Raw genomic sequence first — 6747 nt, forward strand, 5'->3', positions numbered from 1 at the left:
ATCTGCCTGCCTCTGCCTCCCGTGTGCTGGGATTAAAGGTATGTGCCACCACAACCGGCCCTTTCTTTTTTAAGGCACTTAATTTTTAATGCTTTGTTCTAGCATCCTAGGAAAATGATATAGCTTACTTTTCCCATCCTCAAAACAAGCTGTGTGCTCTGTTGCACCCTGCTGCAGTAGACTAGTTCAAAGCAATGGTCCACTATAAATTTTACTAATAGATTTCTGTTGAGTCTGCCTATTGCTTGACATATTTTTTTGGAAATTCTGATTCATTAAATCTAAAAGGGGCATATCTCAAACAATAGAAATGGCATTGGAATCTGTGTTAAATGATTTCAGATCTCAATAAACACCTAGATCAAAGATACACACTATGAATTTAAATAAAATCAGATTAATTAATAAATTAGAAATGAAGATTATTTTATATGATCTTTGAAGCTTATAGCTTTATTTGACCTCATATTTATCTTTTTCTCTGTCACTCAATAGTCACAGTAGGAAAACAGGAGGAGACCTGGGTTGTCTCACACGAGGGGTTTTATGTTACATCAGGAGTCATGAATTGCTTGAGGGCTAGTAACTATGGAAAGATGTAGAAAACACCACTCCCATACTGCCTCTTGCTGATCTGATCCACGTATAAGTTCAAAGGGTGAGTGGGTGATTGGTGGCATCTGTGGACCCATGAACAGACTAACTGTATAGACACAGCAGCTATTTGGGGACCTTGAAGGAATGCACATGCCATTGACTAACCCTCCATCTGCTTCCAAAAGAGACTAGAAGGAAGTGAGGAACTGGATGGCTGTAGATTGTGGATGAGATCAATGTTATAAAACAACTACTTTTATTATCAACAGCGAAGAGGATCTTATATAAACTTTTGAGGACTGAGTTGATATCTTCTCTCTATTTGTTTTTGTTGTAAAACCAATATCAGGACAAAGACATACAATGCAGATAAAACCCAGATTTAAAACAGATGCTGGAAAACGTTTTCTTTCTCCTCCTGTTCTGAAAACCATTTGGCATCATGAGGCCAGAGAGATAAAGGAGAAGAATTAAACTGCCAGGTTCCTAGAGAAATAGTTACGGGATGAACATGACATTTGTAAGGGCTGGCCCTTTAATATGTGAATTAGCCTGGTGAGGTCAAATGCACTTACGCTTTCAAAAAATGACTCGTGAAATTACTTATCACATGAACCTTCATGTCTGTTATGTTCTCAACCAGCTCATGGAAGAGTTTAACACAACATTAAAGGAAAAGCTTGGAAAGAAACTAAATTGATTATAGGGGCTGACACATGGCTACAGTGTTAGACTTACCTATTAGCTGAACAGTTTTCACAATCATGGATTATAAAGTATGGATCTAGAGACTGAACGGTTTTTCTCTCTCTGTATTTTTCTTAGTGTTTGGTGAAATGTCAACAACTAGCTCTTGGGCAGAGCAGACTCCACTCTTCTCCAGAAGGCAAGCTGGGGTTCTCTTCTTCTGGGACTGACCCCAGCCTTTTACTCTAAGGCAGACCCTATTTTTTTTTTTAAAGCCAAGATGTGTTTCTTTCAGAAAACAGATCAATGTATTTTGTTTCTTGACCCATTCAGCCAATTTGTGTCTTTTGAATGGAGAACTGAGGTCACTTATATTTAAAGTTAGGACTGAAATGTACATGTTGATTTGGGGCATTGTTGATTTTTGTTTCTGTTCTCTGTGCTCTCAGGGGTACTTTGTGTCTGAGTAATGATTGCTACCTCTCTGTCCCCACTCCTCTCTTCAGCCTGGAATATTGCTTCCTGTCTGCTCTGAGTTTGGTTTGTTGGATATAAATGTTTTTTGTTTTTTTTGTTTTTTTTTTAGGCTGTTTATATCATGAACAACCTTTCCTCCTTCTTCAACTATGTCAGATTATTTTGCTGGGTATATTATTCTAGGTTGACTATCAATGCCTTTAGGACTTGGAATGTGCGTTTCGTGGCTTTTCTGCTCTCAAAGATTCCATCAGGAAATCAGCTGTTGTTCTGATGGGCCTCCCTTTACTTGAATCTTGTGTTTCCCCACTTTCTTTGTTGTGTCTATTTAATGCTTTAGCTATGCTGTGGGGTTGCTCTTTTCTGGTCTGGTCTATTTGATGTTCTATATGGGTGCATTATTTCATGGTTTTGGAAAGTTTTCTGTTTTTTTTTTTTTTTTTTTTTTTACAGCGACCCACATTTCCTGTACATCTCCTCCTCACATTTTAAGTTTTTTTATAGTTCTGATTTCCTCTAGATCCCCCTTTATTTTCAAGTCCTGATATCATCCTCTGACTCACTTTTCTCCTTTCTTCTAAGTTTTCTAGTTGTGTCACTGAGTTTTTCAATCTTATCTTCATCTCAGCTTGAGCCTCCTTTAATGTTTCTATTTATAGACTTCTGTTTTCAAATCCTGGATTGTCCTCATCATTTATATCAGCCTTATGTTTGTCTAGTCTTGAGTATCACTCAGGTGTTTATTGTCTTTAAGGTTATTTTTTTTTTTAAACTTCATTGAGATGTTTCTTTGTGTTTTCTTTAAACTACTTGACTTTTTTTTTTTTTTTTTTCGAGACAGGGTTTCTCTGTATAGCCCTGGCTGTCCTGGAACTCACTTTGTAGACCAGGCTGGCTTCGAACTCAGAAATCCGCCTGTCTCTGCCTCTGGAGTGCTGGGATTAAAGGCGTGCGCCACCACGCCCGGCTAAACTACTTGAATTATTTGATGAAGATTATGATTTTCTTTAAATTCTGTATCCTAGAGTTCATCCAGGTAATAATCATGGACAAACATCTCTACAGGACTTGTAGGTTTTAGAGAGGGGATTCTGGTCTGATCTTTCATATTGTTTGTACTTTTCCAATGAGATATGGGCATGTGGCATTTTAAAAAGTATTATTAGTTCTGTGTCTATTAGTTCTGTGATATATGGAAAGAGTAGGTTGGGGCATAATTGAGGATGTCTGAATGGGTTAGTCATAGAGCCTGGAAATAGCTTAGGGTGAATGAACTCAGGTGAACACAGGGAACTGGGCTGTTATGCAGGGCGTGCATTCTGGTCTAAGCCTGGAATATCGGGGTGGATTTAGGGATAGGGAAGATTGTGGTGGTGGCGGCAGCAGTGGTGGTGGTGGTGGTGGTGGATCAAACAGACTCACATGGCTGCAGCTTGGGTGTGCAACATCTTCCTGGGTAGAAAGGTTATATGAGGCATGGGAGGATCCTGTGGGTCAGTGGTAGGCAGGGGACCTTCTGAAGAGAGTTGGCTATGGTACAGATAGGGGCAGTCAGACGTAGGCAGGGGACCTTCTGAAGAGAGTTGGTTATGGCACAGATAGGGACAGTCAGACGTAGGCTGGGCATTGGATGTGAGGCTAGGTAAGACCTGGATGCTTAGGAGGAGTCTGTGGAGAGGAGAGGAGGATCATCTTTCTCACCACGCTGGGTCTTTGAGAAGAACGTCTTTAAGAAGTTTTTAATATGAATACTATTTTTTAAACTTTATGTAGTAATGGTGCATAATCATATGATCAATGTATTGCTTTGATCCATCCATATAGCGTGTAATTGGTCAATTTTGAGTAACAGATGTATCACCTCAACTACTGTTCAGTCTTTGTGGTAAGGAATGATTTCACTTTTTACTGAATGTGGCTCCATGACTTAACTCCCACTGACTCTTCCCTTCTTGTTCCTGTAGGCTACGAACATGGCAACTTTTGTTCTTACTGCTGTATCTCAGGAAATCCTCTGTGCCATTTATCAAAATCTACCTCTTTAAGTTCTGGCTCATTCCCATCACTTCTAGTAGACCTCTTTTAGATGTATTGCATGTCACCAACCTTCATTTCCCCAAGACTCTAGGGAGTCTTTTGTGCGAGTCTTTGTGCAAGACTGTCAGTATGGCCTTTGAGTAAATACCAGGGTGCAGCCCCAGATGGTTGTCTTGTTTCTCTAAATTGTTCTATATCTGGATTGTAGTGAGGTAACACAATATCCTCCCTTGCCATAAAGACCATTGGGCCCCTTCCCCTGACTAACACTACAGCATTAATAGCTTCAGTGGATCAGGGGACCCTCATGGAACAAAACTTGTAGTCGGTCTTCCCCAGATGTCCTGTCATTCCATTGATCCTTTGGAAGAGGCTTATAGGCCTCCCTAGAAAGATGCAGAAAGTAGCATGAATCAAGAAAATCTTTCTAAGTTAAAGAAGTCTCCACCCGATAAACTTTGAAATCTATTCAGATCATTTCTAGTAAACTCTATCATGGAGTTGCCCATTCTCTCCAAAAGATCCAAATCAAGGAGGCAGGCCACGAAACCGACTCCTTGCAGTCTGAACCTTCTTCCCTTCGTTTGTTACTGCAGAGGCTCCATGAGCCTGACTCTGTACATTCATCATCCTCATCCTTCTTTCTGTCACTGAAGACTTCTAAATTTAGTTATGCGAGTTCGGTAGAATAATGAAGACATGGGGGTCATTGCTGATCAGAGGTTCCAGGGGCTGGACCGCAGCAGAGGGTCAAAATAAGGCCCTTACCTTAGCTTAAATCCTGCCCTTGTCCTTGCAAGAGTAAGTTACCTGAGTGTAGGGAGGTTGGATCTGGTAAAAGAGGCAGGAGGAACCTTTGGGGCAGAAATATAAGAAGCTAGGACAATAATGCTGTCTTGGACACAGTGTTAGGACTCGGTTGTTCACTGCTTTTACTGTTATTTTGTAAATGGAACTAATATATGAAGCAGTTATCTGCGAAGGCTATTTACGTTAGTGTTTGTTACAGTGTGCTCTAAAATTCATGTAACATGTTTTCCGTTTCCTTTGGAAAACGTCTACAGTACATCCTGACATTTAATCTGTGGCCTTAATGGGGGTGACTAATGTGAGCTGTAGGTCCCTGGCAATTTGGAAAGAAAACTAGCTTCATCTACTAATACCATTTTTAGGTTCACAGGAAAAGGGGGGAAAGACAATTAAGAAATACAAGTAACTAGTGTACTTTGCTTGAACATTCTTAGTAAAAGAAGTATTTGTTTTTTTGTTTTTTTTTTTTTTTTTTTTTAAAGTATGTAGGTCTGGTTTAAATAAAATGGTTAACCCTTCAAAAGCCAGGGCTTTAATATACATCTAAAGGTACAGGGTTTTGGGTGGGGTCTGCTACATTGCAGCCAATATCTTGGCATGTTAGTGCACACACAAATCTCTGGTTTATGAGACACTGGGAGCAGTTACACAGAGGGTGGGGTGGGCAAAGGAAAAGCAGTTTAAATCGTGCTTGGAAAACATTTTGGATTCAGTAGAAGCCAAAACCATGGGAACTGGCCTATATCCTGAGGGCTTAAAAGAGATCCAAATAGGTTTACCATGTAGTGGAAGTATGCGTAGCAGCAGACTTCAGCCAGACAACCAGGGTTCTGGTCTCTCTTGTATGGAAATTGGCTTTGCACTCAACTCTTAGAAATATGGGCTTCAGTTTCTTTACCTGTAAGTATGGGTGGGTTTCTAGCACTAGCTTTCATGGTGATAAATCGTTCTAATGGGGACAATTGGCGTGCACAGTCTCTTTGCTCACTTTCTTGGGGACTGTGAGGTTGAGGGTTCTAGCTGTGTTTGTGGTGGACTTCTGAGCTGTCACCCACAATTCCCATAAGCAAGGAGCCGTACGGCAATTGGAAACATTGGTGGGAACGGGGGCATTTAAAGATCTCACAGCTGTGGAGCACTTGGGAAATAGGTTCACCTGGGTGCTATGTGTCTGGACATGCTGCTATAGTTTAGTGGTATATCCGTAATCCAAGAGCCATACTTAGGAAGAAGTCTTGGGTTGGTAAGTGATCTCCTTTATCCTCTAGTGGTGGCTATGGCCCAAAAGGAAAGGGCAGGAAAGGCTAACCTTCCTGAGGTCCTGCTACCCGTCGAGCCCTCCACGGATAGGAAGCTGTCTTTATTGAACCCTTGGAGCCATACTATAACATCAAGTCAGGGAAGTGAGACGCTACACAGTTTATTCAAGGAGATGGAATTCAGTTTGCTCAATTCAAAGGAGGGTTGTTTGTTTTCGTTGTTGTTGTTTTAATTGCAAGACCCAACTGCCTCAGTGATTGGATGATGAAATGAGTCATACATTGTAGTGTATGCTAGGATTCTATGGAGATGGTTTTCAAAGATAGCCAGAAAAGCATACTTCTTATTAAGTATTCATGGATTTGAATATATTGAGAAAACGAGCATGCTTAAAAAAATAAAACCAAACAACCAAGCCAATCACCAGATACGAAACATCTTATTTCCCACGAGGCAGTGGTAAGCTCCCATCTTTCCATCCACCATTACTTCTCTAAAGGTTCTGGAATCACTCCTTTATTCTTAATAAAATGTCCTCTTTTTTTTTTTCTCCAACAAACTTGTCTAAATAGCTCCTAATTAACCCATCAAAGTCCCAAAGGTGTGTGCCCTGGAGAAAAGGGAAGTGCTTGGTTGAATAAGTGGTTCAATCCTCTGCTGGACTTGTGCAAAGCAGAAGTGCAGATGAGCTAGCCGCAGGTGGCATGGTGCTGTGCGGTGGGGTCTCTAGTCTCCTGAAGAGCAGGGACCTTTCTTATCTCTAACATACTCTTTTTTAAAAAAATTTATTTATTATTATTTTCTTTATTTACATTTCAAATGCTATCCCGAAAGTTCCCTATACCCCACCCCCGCCCCTGCTCCCCTACCCACCCACTC

This window comes from Mus pahari, chromosome 15, assembly GCF_900095145.1.
Source record: "Mus pahari chromosome 15, PAHARI_EIJ_v1.1, whole genome shotgun sequence".
In the NCBI taxonomy this organism is placed as follows: Eukaryota; Metazoa; Chordata; class Mammalia; order Rodentia; family Muridae; genus Mus; species Mus pahari.